Below are 17,658 nucleotides of genomic sequence, written 5' to 3' on the forward strand. Positions count from 1 at the left end.
CCTTGACACACAAGGTTTTTTGGTACGAGGGTTTGTATGAACTCAAAGATTAAGTGATTCAATGTTTATTTTTTTTATCTTATTTTTTTAGGAATCTCCCCACCAACATTAACCCAGCAGCTTTCCATCCACTATTGTAATTCCTCTGGCATTACATTTTTAGTTATTATTGATCCATCCAAAAAGAAGGGAAGATCCAGGGGAAATGGATATGTTTGGTTTAAAGGGTCATAAACCCCATGCCCCCATCATGAGTCGTGATAACATCACTGGTACACACACACACACCTATACTTGGTGATGGATGAAGGCCATAAGCTCATGGATGAGTGTCTTAAGCCTGAAGACGAGGAGATGACATGTTAATGGCCTGTGTGTAGTGACCTGAGAGCTTGATTTAAGTTTGATTTGGTCTAGGACTGTTTAAATTCCCATTTTCTACATCCCTGACCAATGAATGAACATTTTCTCTCCACAAATGAATGTATAAATCGTGGGCCTTAACAACCAACAAACAAGACCAAAACAGCATCTTGTGTACAGCCAGTGTCTCCTCTTTAATTCACAGCTTTCAAGTGCTGTTAGCTTGAAAAACTGCCAGCTAAATTGCTTCTATCGGCACTGAGGGACATTTTCACATGCTGAGAGAGAGCGGGTCCCTATAGTCTACTGCCTGCTAGGGTAGTTAAGTGCATATGTGCTGAGCTCTTGCCAAAACAATTCAGGTGATTAATGTGCTTAGCCTTTTCTCTTCATCACAGTGTGCATCTCAAATGGCTCTCTCCTCTCTCTTCCTCTCTATCTCCCTCTTCCTCTTCCTCTCTTTCTCCCTCTTCCTCTCTATCTCTCTCTTCCTCTCTCTATCTCCCTCTTCCTCTCTATCTCTCTCCTCCCTCTTCCTCTCTATATCCCTCTTCCTCTCTATCTCTCTCCTCCCTCTTCCTCTCTATCTCCTTCTTCCTCTTCCTCTCTTTCTCCCTCTTCCTCTCTATCTCTCTCTTCCTCTCTTTCTCCCTCTTCCTCTCTATCTCTCTCTTCCTCTCTCTATCTCCCTCTTCCTCTCTATCTCCCTCTTCCTCTTCCTCTCTTTCTCCCTCTTCCTCTCTATCTCTCTCTTCCTCTCTCTATCTCCCTCTTCCTCTCTTTCTCCCTCTTCCTCTCTATCTCTCTCTTCCTCTCTCTATCTCCCTCTTCCTCTCTATCTCTCTCCTCCCTCTTCCTCTCTATCTCCTTCTTCCTCTCTCTCCTCTCTCCCCCCCGAGACCCCTTCCTGGTATTTCCTCAACAGCAAAATGAGGGCTTTTATGTCGCCTACGCAGATTAAACTTCACCAAAAGAAGAGCCGGTGCTAAAGGATATATATTTCGGAGGCCGTGAGAGGAGGCTGTGGGAAGGCAACCACCGGGGCCCATCTGAGTAAACACAGTTATCAGCTCAGAAATAGATCTCACCGAGCACAGCAGTGTATTCAAGCATGTTTGCATGTCCTTAATCTTGACTTAGACCTTGTTAGCCACACAATTGTCACATTTTCATGCAGTGTGTAGTGCAGTGCATTTCAGGATTTGTTGTTGTTAGGTGTTCCCAACAGGTGTTTGTCTGATCTGTTTCACCTGTTGGGCCCTACAGTACCTGTAAATTAAATGACTTCAGATCAAGGCCTTTTTGATTCCACACAAGACCATTTTGTCACAACAACACATTTGTCTGGGTTTATCAGGCCTCACTGACTAAATGCCTGGCTATTATATAGATGTATAAAAGTATAATATAGATGAGTTCTTTGCAATACTGAACCAACCTGTAAATCCAAACAGTTCTGCAACACTGCCTATGTAAGCTATGCCACTTTAAATCATATGAATTCTCTGACACAATAAGGAAGGTGCAAAGACAATAAGCAAGGTGGTTCAGTGAATAGGCCTATTGTGTAATACTGTTGAAGTAGGTCTACTGTGGTCCTTGGTCTGTAAAAGTTTGAGAAACACTGGTGTAACATTACCTTATCTGTCAATCTCTGTATAGTTTAACATGTGCCTAAATACAACAAAATATCAAGTATTTCCTGGCAAAAACACCAGGTAGTAACATCTTAGTGGTACTCACTTGCTATTACAACTTGAATCCCATTTTGTTTCCAGTTCCATGTACAGTATATTTATAAAATGTATCATCTACTGACAGACAATTTTTTTATTATGTTGGTAGCCACCCATGATATCCAATACACAGTCTCTCCTTCTATACATAGGTCAAGTGTTCATAACTGGACACATCGGCCTATTTATTAAACCTTTCAACCACATTTCATTCATAGAGCACGTTATCAGCACTGGTAAGTCATGGTGATTCTTGTCTGGAGCTGTTTCCTTCATTGCAAGGTTGGTTTGTGTGTGACATGCCTGGAAGTGTGATGGTCCCCTGCTGACTGCTATTTCTCCTGAAAGAACCGCCTTTGGCCCCCACTTATGTAGCACAGTATCCATCTCATTTTCCTGCTGTGAAGCCAGGGAGGCATCCCATAATACTACCACTACGAGTTACTCATGTTTTTTTGTGCCTCAGACAGTTGCTTTCCAATTCAGATTAAAATAACAGTGTGTTTGTGTGTGTTGGGGGGGGGGGGGGGGGGGGTGTCTGAGCAGGGTCTCTGTGGGTAAAGCTGCTTTGACCTATAATGTCTAGTGTGTTGAGGTGTCACCACCCCTGCCCCCCCCCCCCCCCAGCCTTGAGGGCTCACAGGATTTCAAAGCGTTGTTTTTATCTAAAGGCAGCCAGTGAAGCTCTGTGGATTCTCCAGCAGTTAAATCAAGCAACAAATGTTAAGCTTTGATACCTTTTCAATTTTCCACCTCCAATCACACATTCATGCCATGCATAAAACATAAATGCATTCGCTTCGCTCTCCAAAGATGTAAAATATGAATTGGCACAGGTGGAGAGGGATTTTTACAGGCACCTATGCACAAGTAATGGATATGGATACAGCACAAGTAATGGATATGGGTACTAAGAGTTTTGGATTTCCACTGTTTGTCATTACATACTGACCTTGATATTCCCTTGTGTCAAGCAGCATTTCCTTAGAAGGGCACTGACCATCCATCACTCTCCAGGCTTACTTGTTTGAACCCCTTATACACACACACACACACACACACACACACACACACACACACACACACACACACACACACACACACACACACACACACACACATTCACTCTCTCTCATCCACAAACACTGTCAGATAGTTCCTGACAGACATGATCTACCAATGGATTTTTATGGTGGACTCTGTTTAGCTGGATTTCCTTGTGAAATACTTGCTTTTTTCTGATGTGTGTTTGTTTGTCTTTGTGTGTTGCGTACATGAAGAATAGTATGTGTCAAAACAGAGTTAATTACTATGTCTTGCTAGCCTGACGTCATACTCAAATTCTAGTCATAATATGAGTCTGATACTGCTCCATTGGGATGTAATTATGGGGCGTGTTTCAATCAATACAGGGGGGAATGCCTCTGCACTCAATTGGATAGACCTAACCAATCAGAGCAGCGAAATAGCTTACCCTTAGATGTACTGTAGGAAGAAAACACGAACCATCCTTCTTCTCCACAAATGCCTTAACATTGTTTTCTGGTCTTTTGAAAAAGTTATTGTGCCGTCAATATCTCCTACAACACTCATTAGTGAAATCTAAGAGATACGTAGTAGGGTAGGCTATTAGGAAAAAACTGCCTATATCCCCTCCTTTTTAAAAAATAATTCCATTGAACACTGATATGCTACAAACATGTTATACAGAAAGGCTATCGCAAATCCCTCAAACAGATGTTTCTGACCTCAAATGTTTTGGGGACAGGACTAAGTTCGGCTGGTATCCAGGCTAATGTCTTGTCTTACCAAAAGAAAATCAAACGGCCATGACCTATATGTATTACAAAAGAAACAAAACAACCATGGTGCTTGGAAGAAGAGAGAGAGAGAGTCCTTTTTTATACTCTTTCTTTACACGTAAAAATACTTCAGTTTGTCTGCAGAGACCCTTAGTAGCACATATTTTGAGCCTAGTTAATGACTTGGAAGAGCGATTTATTTCGATGTCGCAAAAATGCCCCCAAAGTATGCTATATGCAGCTGTAAATACACATTCCGGCCTTACTCAGAACTGCACTGATTAACATTATTTTGGTCCCCAATGAACAGTATACTCATTATCTTCCACAAATAGACCCAGGTTGTTCTTAAACCGGAACTGTCCTATAACATCGAGGCTCCATTGTTAGCGGGATTTAGGACAACACAGAGGGGCTTTTAGGGGCTATTAGTCATTTTTTTTATTCTGGCGACGTGAAGCCTCAGCCATTATCACCTCTATACTCAAATATCGCCTTGTCTTGGCCTGGCTCAATAGAGGGTATTGTATCTAAAAAGGCCCTTGGCTGTTTTCTGTCACTGTAAACCACAGCCTCTTGGGGCTTAGTGTTTAATACCCACAGTGCTTCTTCAATAGAACAAGAACTTGCAAAAGTCCAGAACAAGTCACAGTCATGTCAATTCACACTTATCTCTTGCCACTATACAAATGTATTTTCTCTCAAATGGGAATCTATTGGAATAATTTCCTTGCACTGTGACATATAGAATCGCTTTGAAGTAATGGGGACTTTGAAGGGCATATGTTGCATACAAACTGCTTTGATGTGGTGGAAGTAATTCTAAAACTGTTTTTTCCCTATAAGGTTGTTAAGGACTCTACATTTCTAAGAAAACAGTGACACTAAGAAACTGAAGATTTTGAGTGGCAAACAGTGGCCCATGTGTTTGAGTCTGTGGAAGATAACATTCCATGGTATAATTGTACCAAAGTTTTGAGCTTGCATAATTACAAAGTATCTTCTTGCCTTTGCATAAAAATATGGCATACTCTGACTGCCGTAGAACAGTTTATTCATAGAAAGCAAATCCAAGGATTATCCTTGTCAGTGGTTGCAGTGTAGCCACATTTTGCTCCATCATCAACCCATCAGAACAATGGTGAAGAGAGGAACAAGCCTGTTTTCTGTATACATTTGCATCCACATCACATATTGGTTATGACCACCGTTCATTTATTGGATAGTTTATATGTTTGAGTAATATTGTCATAATGTTATATGATTGACAGTCAGTCATGGAAGTAATAATATATAAATGGTAACATGAAATCACTGGGTACTAAAGGACATGAAAAGGTAAGATGTTATGTTTATAACATGGTTATAGCAATGTTATTGAAAAAAAGTTTCAGAGTTTTTCACACTGTCATTAGTGAAGAACTGGGTCATCACAAACTCAATTGGATGAACTGTAAACTTGAGCTGTAAACTTGGGGATATCTCTAAATGTGTTCTTTCCAAATAAATGATACATGAGCCAATATTCTTGCTAGTGCTGTTTTGGGCAACGTTGTTACCATGTATTTTAGGGTTGTACCCTTAACCCTTAAAGGAGTACCGTCACACCGGTGTGACGGGAATGTTGAGAAATGAACATTCTAAAGAATATCTGGGTTCATTGAATTCAACATAGAATTTTAGAACCTTCAATTGTTGCGGAACTTAGAATGTTCAAAAACCTACACCTTTAACCCTTAAAGGAGTACCGTCACACTGGTGTGACAGGAATGTTGAGAAATGAACGTTCTAAAGAATATCTGGGTTCACTGAATTCAACATAGAATTTTAGAACCTTCAATTGTTGCGGAACTTAGAACGTTCAAAAACCTACACCTTTAAGGGTTAAGTGCAGAGGCAGTGGTGGGAAATGATATGCAACCAAGACAATCCACCAGCCTCAGGGCACAGATCCTGTACTGGAGGTAAACAAGTCAAACAACTGAAGGAGGGCTCCCTCCAGTATTGAAAGACTAGACAGGAAAGCCAATTAACAGACACAAAGACAATTTGTCCTTTCCCCATTTTCCCCTGAAACATCAAAGAAATCTAATATACGAAGCTTGAAGGGACTCTGTCAAAGCATGTTCAGCTGTGCAATATTTCTAATAAACATATTTATTGCATTATTCACTGCCCAGAATGGGTGGCAATAAATTGTCAATCCTCAAGTAGGCCTACTACATAATACACCAAGGAACCTTCTTGGAATTTACCGTACAAGAGGATCCTCAGAAAAATAAATGTACAATATTGCAAGTTTTTAGGCTTTTTAGGTCAGAGTTGGGGGGGGGGGGAGGAAATAACATATTTATACTCACATCACTTTGGAAAACAATTTAATATATACTAGACATTGTCCCAGTTTTGTCAAAATATCCGAGGGTCCTTATTAAAACAGAATTTTGTTGTCTACCAAAACAACTGGAATATTAATAATAAATAGACCTTATAACAAAGCCCCCACACACAGTTGTAAATACTAATGCCAGTAACATTTAGTGTATGTGGTCACCATGACTACTTTGTATATGGAGTCTTTTCTGTATTTTTAGCCAATTAATGTTTACCTCTTTGACATAACTACAGCAACTAGACAAACAGTTGGGCCCAAAGAGTTAGCAATTGCAAACATTTCCCAAGAAGCTGATTTAATGTGCACACTAGCCTATCATAAGTCAGAAATCTGTCATTAGACAAATGCTCATTCTAGATTTGCCATCAGAGTTGGACCAGATCTAGGCCATGCAGACACAATGACGAATCAGTCACTATCTGTTGTGTTTTTGGCTTGACTTTGGTACAGCATGTTTTCATAAGCTATCAACTTCTTGAGTCTCCTTAGGTTTAGAGATGGATGCAGACTCATAAGTATCTATTACAGGCTAATGTCTCATCCACCGCATCAGGGTCCCATATTACTCACTGTCGGGCCTCTCTCCGTGTCCCCTTTCTTGGCAATTTATCACGACTCCCAAGGATGCAGCCTCTGATGCCTTTTTAATGTTTCATAAACACAACATCGATTGTTTCTTTCTCTCTCCTTCAAAAAGGGGTCAGCTATCACATCACTGCAGCACAGGCTAAATATCAGTGTCCAAGGTACTGACCTCTTAAATCATCTGGCAGATGCTTGGGTTGTTCTTTACTGTTAAAGACTAATAGTACGTATAGGAGGCTATACATTGTTGAAAATCCTCAGGGATTTTAACCTAATCTGTTTTATGGATAGAAATGTAGCGTAGCATGCTCTTGAGAGTGTGTTACGAGGTTGTACTGTGTATGATTACAAAAAAAGGTTCTCCGTCATAAAGTGGAGCAATAACATGAAGGCCCCATGTGTTGCTGAAGTGTTGTGTCCTTTTCAGGCACCGTACCCTCTGTGCTCCAAGCACACCTGATTGAAGCCTGTGTGATTAAAACTAATTTGATTAGCTGAATCTGGTGTGTTCAGCTGGTCGATAGCGGCACTGATGAATTCAGTGAGGTGTGCAGACAAGGCAAGGAAAGACAGATGGAGAACACACAGCTGAGTTGGAGTCCCTATTGGAGCAGGATTGAGACGGGTGGAGAACACACAGTTGAGTTGGGGTCCCTATTGGAGCAGGATTGAGACGGACGGAGAACACACAGTTGAGTTGGGGTCCCTATTGGAGCAGGATTGAGACGGGTGGAGAACACACAGTTGAGTTGGGGTCCCTATTGGAGCAGGATTGAGACGGATGGAGAACACACAGTTGAGTTGGAGTCCCTATTGGAGCAGGATTGAGACGGATGGAGAACACACAGTTGAGTTGAGATCCCTATTGGAGCAGGATTGAGACGGATGGAGAACACACAGTTGAGTTGAGATCCCTATTGGAGCAGGATTGAGACGGGCGGAGAACACACAGCTGAGTTGGAGTCCCTATTGGAGCAGGATTGAGACGGGTGGAGAACACACAGTTGAGTTGGGGTCCCTATTGGAGCAGGATTGAGACGGACGGAGAACACACAGTTGAGTTGGAATCCCTATTGGAGCAGGATTGAGACGGACGGAGAACACACAGTTGAGTTGGGGTCCCTATTGGAGCAGGATTGAGACGGATGGAGAACACACAGTTGAGTTGAGATCCCTATTGGAGCAGGATTGAGACGGGTGGAGAACACACAGTTGAGTTGAGGTCCCTATGAATTGAGACGGGTGGAGAACACACAGTTGAGTTGGAGTCCCTATTGGAGCAGGATTGAGACGGGTGGAGAACACACAGTTGAGTTGGAGTCCCTATTGGAGCAGGATTGAGACGGGTGGAGAACACACAGTTGAGTTGAGATCCCTATTGGAGCAGGATTGAGACGGGTGGAGAACACACAGTTGAGTTGAGGTCCCTATGAATTGAGACGGGTGGAGAACACACAGTTGAGTTGGAGTCCCTATTGGAGCAGGATTGAGACGGGTGGAGAACACACAGTTGAGTTGGAGTCCCTATTGGAGCAGGATTGAGACGGATGGAGAACACACAGTTGAGTTGAGATCCCTATTGGAGCAGGTTTGAGACGGACGGAGAACACACAGTTGAGTTGAGATCCCTATTGGAGCAGGTTTGAGACGGACGGAGAACACACAGTTGAGTTGGGGTCCCTATTGGAGCAAGATTGAGACGGGTGGAGAACACACAGTTGAGTTGGGGTCCCTATTGGAGCAGGATTGAGACGGACGGAGAACACACAGTTGAGTTGGAGTCCCTATTGGAGCAGGATTGAGACGGACGGAGAACACACAGTTGAGTTGAGATCCCTATTGGAGCAGGATTGAGACGGGTGGAGAACACACAGTTGAGTTGGGGTCCCTATTGGAGCAGGATTGAGACGGATGGAGAACACACAGTTGAGTTGAGATCCCTATTGGAGCAGGATTGAGACGGACGGAGAACACACAGTTGAGTTGGGGTCCCTATGAATTGAGACGGGCGGAGAACACACAGTTGAGTTGGGGTCCCTATGAATTGAGATGGGTGGAGAACACACAGTTGAGTTGAGATCCCTATTGGAGCAGGATTGAGACGGGCGGAGAACACACAGTTGAGTTGGGGTCCCTATGAATTGAGACGGGTGGAGAACACACAGTTGAGTTGAGATCCCTATTGGAGCAGGATTGAGACGGGTGGAGAACACACAGTTGAGTTGGGGTCCCTATTGGAGCAGGATTGAGACGGATGGAGAACACACAGTTGAGTTGAGATCCCTATTGGAGCAGGATTGAGACGGGTGGAGAACACACAGTTGAGTTGAGGTCCCTATGAATTGAGACGGGTGGAGAACACACAGTTGAGTTGGAGTCCCTATTGGAGCAGGATTGAGACGGGTGGAGAACACACAGTTGAGTTGGAGTCCCTATTGGAGCAGGATTGAGACGGGTGGAGAACACACAGTTGAGTTGAGATCCCTATTGGAGCAGGATTGAGACGGGTGGAGAACACACAGTTGAGTTGAGATCCCTATTGGAGCAGGATTGAGACGGGCGGAGAACACACAGTTGAGTTGGGGTCCCTATGAATTGAGACGGGTGGAGAACACACAGTTGAGTTGAGATCCCTATTGGAGCAGGATTGAGACGGGTGGAGAACACACAGTTGAGTTGGGGTCCCTATTGGAGCAGGATTGAGACGGATGGAGAACACACAGTTGAGTTGAGATCCCTATTGGAGCAGGATTGAGACGGGTGGAGAACACACAGTTGAGTTGAGGTCCCTATGAATTGAGACGGGTGGAGAACACACAGTTGAGTTGGAGTCCCTATTGGAGCAGGATTGAGACGGGTGGAGAACACACAGTTGAGTTGGAGTCCCTATTGGAGCAGGATTGAGACGGGTGGAGAACACACAGTTGAGTTGAGATCCCTATTGGAGCAGGATTGAGACGGGTGGAGAACACACAGTTGAGTTGGGGTCCCTATTGGAGCAGGATTGAGACGGACGGAGAACACACAGTTGAGTTGAGATCCCTATTGGAGCAGGATTGAGACGGACGGAGAACACACAGTTGAGTTGGGGTCCCTATGAATTGAGACGGGCGGAGAACACACAGTTGAGTTGGGGTCCCTATGAATTGAGATGGGTGGAGAACACACAGTTGAGTTGAGATCCCTATTGGAGCAGGATTGAGACGGGCGGAGAACACACAGTTGAGTTGGGGTCCCTATGAATTGAGACGGGTGGAGAACACACAGTTGAGTTGAGATCCCTATTGGAGCAGGATTGAGACGGGTGGAGAACACACAGTTGAGTTGGGGTCCCTATTGGAGCAGGATTGAGACGGATGGAGAACACACAGTTGAGTTGAGATCCCTATTGGAGCAGGGTTGAGACGGGTGGAGAACACACAGTTGAGTTGAGGTCCCTATGAATTGAGACGGGTGGAGAACACACAGTTGAGTTGGAGTCCCTATTGGAGCAGGATTGAGACGGGTGGAGAACACACAGTTGAGTTGGAGTCCCTATTGGAGCAGGATTGAGACGGGTGGAGAACACACAGTTGAGTTGAGATCCCTATTGGAGCAGGATTGAGACGGGTGGAGAACACACAGTTGAGTTGAGATCCCTATTGGAGCAGGATTGAGACGGGCGGAGAACACACAGTTGAGTTGGGGTCCCTATGAATTGAGACGGGTGGAGAACACACAGTTGAGTTGAGATCCCTATTGGAGCAGGATTGAGACGGGTGGAGAACACACAGTTGAGTTGGGGTCCCTATTGGAGCAGGATTGAGACGGATGGAGAACACACAGTTGAGTTGAGATCCCTATTGGAGCAGGATTGAGACGGGTGGAGAACACACAGTTGAGTTGAGGTCCCTATGAATTGAGACGGGTGGAGAACACACAGTTGAGTTGGAGTCCCTATTGGAGCAGGATTGAGACGGGTGGAGAACACACAGTTGAGTTGGAGTCCCTATTGGAGCAGGATTGAGACGGGTGGAGAACACACAGTTGAGTTGAGATCCCTATTGGAGCAGGATTGAGACGGGTGGAGAACACACAGTTGAGTTGAGGTCCCTATGAATTGAGACGGGTGGAGAACACACAGTTGAGTTGGAGTCCCTATTGGAGCAGGATTGAGACGGGTGGAGAACACACAGTTGAGTTGGAGTCCCTATTGGAGCAGGATTGAGACGGGTGGAGAACACACAGTTGAGTTGGAGTCCCTATTGGAGCAGGATTGAGACGGATGGAGAACACACAGTTGAGTTGAGATCCCTATTGGAGCAGGTTTGAGACGGACGGAGAACACACAGTTGAGTTGAGATCCCTATTGGAGCAGGATTGAGACGGACGGAGAACACACAGTTGAGTTGGGGTCCCTATTGGAGCAAGATTGAGACGGGTGGAGAACACACAGTTGAGTTGGGGTCCCTATTGGAGCAGGATTGAGACGGGTGGAGAACACACAGTTGAGTTGGAGTCCCTATTGGAGCAGGATTGAGACGGACGGAGAACACACAGTTGAGTTGAGATCCCTATTGGAGCAGGATTGAGACGGGTTGTCATGAGCTCTCTCTCTGCCTGGTAACACGTGCTGATTGAAGTCTGATGACCTCCACCTGTTCCTGCTCTGCTCTGCCTCACCCTCGTTACCTACCAGCTGCACTGCATTCACCACTCATCATGCCCTCTATATAAAGCCTTGCTTTTCAGTCCACACTTGTCAGATCGTCTGCAACCAGCACCAGTTACCTGCCTGTTTATTGAAAACGCCTCTGACTCTTTGCCTGTGATCCCGGACCCGCTCGACTACTTCTGTGTTCTCCAGCCCCGGTAATCTTGACCTGCCTTCCGTCCCTCTTCTACGAATACCGCCTAGTCCTTGACTGTACTGCTGCTTCGTTTCAATTGCTGTTGTGTGTGTGTTTCCCCCAGGACTTCCCGGATCATCCAGCTCCTGCCTTCGCTGTTCGGCTACTGGGGGAACACACACACGCAGACTCTTGGAACTCCTGTACCCCCCCCGGAACCCCTGAAACCCCCAACCCTTAAATAAACTTTTGAACGTGACGCAATTGTGGTCCTCGTCCTGTTTGGTGTCTGACAGTACGATCTGACCAAACATGGACCCAGCGCACGGTCGAACCAGCATGGAAACCGACGAACCAGAACCACCCACCGCCATGCAACGCCTGGAAGAGACAGAGAGAGAGGTAAACCGCAACACTGCTGACATTGCCTCCCTACTTCAAGCCGGCTTGAGCCAGCGTCAGCAGTTCCAGCAGCAACAGCAACAACTTGCAATGATCATTCAACTTCTCACCAACCTTTCTCCTCTGCCTGCTCCCACCGGCCCAGCCCCAGCCAGCCTGCTCACCGGCCCAGCACCCGAGTCTCCTGCCCAGTCCACTGCTACCGTGGCTGCCGGGGCCCCAGAACCCAGGATCGGCAATCCAGAGCGGTTCAGCGGCGACCCAACCCAGGTACGGGCGTTCCTGACGAGCTGCCGTGTCCAGTTTACCCTGCAACCCAGGACTTTTGCCACTGAAGGGGCGAGGGTCGGTTACGTGATCACTCACCTGACGGGCCGAGCTCGACTCTGGGGAACGGCGGAGTTCGAGCGCCAGACCCCAGCATGTGCAACCTTCAACCTATTCGCAGAGGAGATGCTCAAGGTATTCGATTTGGAATCCACAATAGCCGAGGCATCTCGGATCCTGATGAGTATTCGCCAAGGCAGAAGGACTGTTGCGGATTACTCCATCGACTTTCGAACCGTGGCAAGTCGGAGCTCCTGGAACATGGAAGCATTGGTGGATGCTTTCCTCCACAGCCTGGCGGACTACATAAAGGACGAGCTGGTTTCCCATGATCAACCCCCCACTCTTGATGAAGCCATTGCTCTGGCTGTCCGCATCGACCGCAGGATCCAGGCCCGCCGTCATGAGAGAGGGCGCCAGAGTCCATCCACCAGCACACGGAGTGTCCCAACTGCCCTTCTGTCCGCACCTGCCACACCATCTAGCCAGCCGGACCAGTCTGAACCGATGGAGATCGGCCGCACCTCCCTAACCCCTGCAGAGCGCCAGCGACGCATCACCTCCAACTTGTGCCTGTACTGTGGTGGTGATGGTCATCGAGTCGCCACCTGTCCAGCAAAAGCCGGAGCTCACCAGATGTAGGAGGAATCCGGATGAGCTCAATGAACATTCAGCCCTCCATCAGCCGTAAACCCCTCATCCAAGTCTGTCTTCACCTGTCTGATTCCACCCACACCCTGGCAGCCCTGGTGGACTCTGGCGCAGAAGCAAACATTATTGACACAGGACTTGCTCGTCAGCTGGGCTTGGAAAGCCATCGCTTGTCCACTCCTGTTCCAGCCCGGGCCCTGGACGGTCACGCAATTGGCACAGTTACCAGCATCACAGCCCCCATCTCAATGATGGTGTCAGGAAACCACCGAGAGACCATCCGCTTCCACCTGCTCAGCTCTCCAGGCCAACCCCTAATCCTGGGCTACCCTTGGCTCCGTCTCCACAATCCTCACCTCGATTGGGCCTCCGGAACTGTGAAAGAGTGGGGAAATGCCTGCCACCTGACCTGTTTGCGTGCTGCCTCGCTGCCCCCCGGCTCAGTACCCCCCAGCATTGCCCACGACATTTCTAATGTCCCTGAATGTTACCATGGCCTCCGAGAGGTGTTCAACAAGACCAAAGCCACATCTCTGCCCCCACACCGTCCGTACGACTGTGCCATTGATCTCCTCCCTGGGACTGCTCCACCCAAAGGTCACCTCTACTCTCTATCCCCTCCTGAAAGAAAAACTATGGAGGATTACATCAGGGACTCCCTGGCAGCTGGACTCATCCGCCCGTCTTCCTCTCCTGCTGGTGCCGGGTTCTTCTTTGTGGGAAAGAAAGATGGTTCTCTTCGCCCCTGCATTGATTATCGAGGTCTGAATGATGTCACAGTGAAGAACCGGTACCCTCTGCCTTTACTCACCTCTGCTTTTGAATTGCTCCAGGGATCCACTATTTTCACCAAACTGGACCTTAGAAATGCTTACCACCTAGTGCGAGTAAGGGAGGGTGACGAGTGGAAGACAGCATTCAACACCCACACCGGCCATTATGAGTACCTGGTAATGCCATTTGGCCTCACCAACGCCCCAGCGGTATTCCAGGCGCTGGTGAATGATGTGCTGCGGGACATGCTGAATAAATTCGTCTTCGTGTACCTGGACGACATCTTAATTTTCTCCAGAACTCTGTCCGAACACACCCGTCATGTCCAGCTGGTTCTTCGACGGCTCCTGGAGAACTCTCTCTATGTCAAGGCGGAGAAATGCGAGTTTCATGCTCAGACTGTGTCATTCCTGGGATACATCGTCGCTGAAGGCAATATCCAGATGGACCCCGCAAAGGTCTCGGCAGTTACCTCCTGGCCAGTTCCGGGGAATAGGAAGAAGCTGCAGCAATTCCTCGGTTTTGCCAATTTCTACCGGAAATTCATCCGGAACTACAGCTCCGTCGCCGCTCCCCTCACAGCTCTGACCAGCATCAAACACCCCTTTTCCTGGACCCCAGAGGCCAACACAGCCTTTCATACCCTCAAGGCCTGGTTCACCACTGCCCCCATCCTCCAGATGCCGGATTCAGACCGGCAGTTCGTTGTCGAGGTGGATGCCTCAGACGTGGGAGTCGGGGCCATACTCTCTCAACGGGCAGAGGAGGACAACAAGTTGCACCCCTGTGCATTTTTCTCTCGCCGGCTTTCACCTGCAGAGCGCAATTATGATGTTGGAAACCGTGAGCTGTTGGCTGTCAAGCTTGCCCTGGAGGAGTGGCGTCACTGGCTGGAGGGGTCCACAGTTCCGTTCCTGGTCTGGACCGATCACAAAAACCTCGAATACATCCGCAATGCCAAACGTCTTAACCCCAGACAGTCCCGCTGGGCCTTGTTTTTCACCAGATTCAACTTCACCCTGTCATACCGCCCAGGTTCTCGGAACACCAAGCCGGACGCTCTCTCCCGTCAGTTTCATAAGGATGACGCCCCTTCCCAGGAACCTGCATCAATTCTGCCCGATCCCTGCGTCGTAGCTGCCCTGACCTGGGATATTGAGGAGGAAATTCAAGAGGCCCTCCGTGACCATCCCAGTCCCAGTGCATGCCCAGACGGTCGTCTCTTCGTCCCAGATAATTTGAGGTCCCGGGTCATACAGTGGGGACACAACTCCCGCCTTGCCTGCCACCCGGGCTCCGCCCGCACCTGCCATCTCCTTGCCCAGCGCTTTTGGTGGTCGTCTTTGAGAAGGGATGTCCGAGAATTCGTCCGTGCCTGCCCCACCTGCAATCAGAACAAGTCCTCCACTCGGCCCCCCGCTGGTTTACTCCAGCCCTTGCCTGTGCCCACACGACCCTGGTCCCACGTCTCCTTGGACTTTGTAACTGGCCTCCCACCATCAGGTGGGATGACTGTCATTCTCACTGTGGTTGACCGGTTTAGCAAGATGGCACACTTCATTCCCCTCCCTAAACTGCCATCTGCCAGAGAGACTGCCCAGGCTGTTCTTGATCATGTCTTCCGTCTACACGGGCTGCCCAGGGATGTTGTCTCTGACCGAGGCCCGCAATTTACCTCTACATTCTGGAAGGAGTTCTGCCGTCTTCTAGGGGCCACAGTGAGTCTCACCTCTGGGTTCCACCCCCAGTCCAATGGTCAATCCGAGCGGGCAAACCAGGAGCTGGAGAAGGCGCTGCGGTGCATGGTTTCTCGCAAACCCCAGGCTTGGGCACAACAACTGATGTGGATAGAGTATGCTCACAACTCCCTCACCTGCTCTGCCACTGGTATGTCACCTTTCCAGTGTGTGTATGGCTACCAGCCCCCCCTGTTCCCCAGCCAGGAAGGAGATGTGTCCTGCCCGTCTGCCCTCGCCTATGCCCGCCGTTGCCGTCGTACCTGGTCACAAGCTCGTGCCACGCTACTCAAGTCAGCTGTCAGCTATGCCACTGGGGCTAACCGCCGAAGATCGCCGGCACCCGCCTACCGTGTTGGCCAGAAGGTGTGGCTGTCAGCCAAGGATCTCCCACTGCGGGTGGAATCGCGTAAACTGGCACCTCGATTCCTCGGCCCGTTCCCTATCCAGAGGGTCATCAGCCCAACCGCAGTCCGGCTCCAGTTGCCAACCTCCATGAGGGTGCACCCTACTTTCCATGTTTCGAAAGTCAAGCCGACGCATGAAAGCCCGCTGGTCCCCGTGCCGCTTCCTCCTCCTCCTCCTCGCCTCGTTGACGGTGGGCTGGTGTACACCGTTCGACGCCTGCTTCGGTCCAGACGGCGAGGTAGGGGCCTCCAGTATCTCGTCGACTGGGAGGGCTATGGACCTGAGGAGAGAACCTGGGTGCCAGCCAGTCGGATTGTGGACCGGACACTCATCGCCGACTTCCACCGTCTGCATCCTGATCAACCTGCAATCCGTAGGGGCCGCCCCAGAGGGGTCCCTAACCGTCCTGCCCGCCCGGCTTCCTGTCATGTGCCTGACCCTGACCCTGTCTCGGTACCTGTCCCGTCTTCTGTCCACGACCCTCCAGCTCCCTCCGAGGATGAGGATGTTCACTCGGACCGCTCGGAGGAATTCTAGCCCTCCACCGGCTCCCCTCCGCCCTCCCGACGTGGTGTCACTCTTGGGGACTTCTGGGGCCGTCCCTTAGGGGGGGGGTTCTGTCATGAGCTCTCTCTCTGCCTGGTAACACGTGCTGATTGAAGTCTGATGACCTCCACCTGTTCCTGCTCTGCTCTGCCTCACCCTCGTTACCTACCAGCTGCACTGCATTCACCACTCATCATGCCCTCTATATAAAGCCTTGCTTTTCAGTCCACACTTGTCAGATCGTCTGCAACCAGCACCAGTTACCTGCCTGTTTATTGAAAACGCCTCTGACTCTTTGCCTGTGATCCCGGACCCGCTCGACTACTTCTGTGTTCTCCAGCCCCGGTAATCTTGACCTGCCTTCCGTCCCTCTTCTACGAATACCGCCTAGTCCTTGACTGTACTGCTGCTTCGTTTCAATTGCTGTTGTGTGTGTGTTTCCCCCAGGACTTCCCGGATCATCCAGCTCCTGCCTTCGCTGTTCGGCTACTGGGGGAACACACACACGCAGACTCTTGGAACTCCTGTACCCCCCCCGGAACCCCTGAAACCCCCAACCCTTAAATAAACTTTTGAACGTGACGCAATTGTGGTCCTCGTCCTGTTTGGTGTCTGACACGGGTGGAGAACACACAGTTGAGTTGGGGTCCCTATTGGAGCAAGATTGAGACGGACGGAGAACACACAGTTGAGTTGAGATCCCTATTGGAGCAGGATTGAGACGGGAGGAGAACACACAGTTGAGTTGGGGTCCCTATTGGAGCAGGATTGAGACGGACGGAGAACACACAGTTGAGTTGGGGTCCCTATTGGAGCAGGATTGAGACGGACGGAGAACACACAGTTGAGTTGAGATCCCTATTGGAGCAGGATTGAGACGGACGGAGAACACACAGTTGAGTTGGGGTCCCTATGAATTGAGACGGGCGGAGAACACACAGTTGAGTTGGGGTCCCTATGAATTGAGATGGGTGGAGAACACACAGTTGAGTTGAGATCCCTATTGGAGCAGGATTGAGACGGGCGGAGAACACACAGTTGAGTTGGGGTCACTATGAATTGAGACGGGTGGAGAACACACAGTTGAGTTGAGATCCCTATTGG

Source organism: Alosa sapidissima, chromosome 23, assembly GCF_018492685.1.
Source record: "Alosa sapidissima isolate fAloSap1 chromosome 23, fAloSap1.pri, whole genome shotgun sequence".
NCBI lineage: Eukaryota > Metazoa > Chordata > Actinopteri > Clupeiformes > Clupeidae > Alosa > Alosa sapidissima.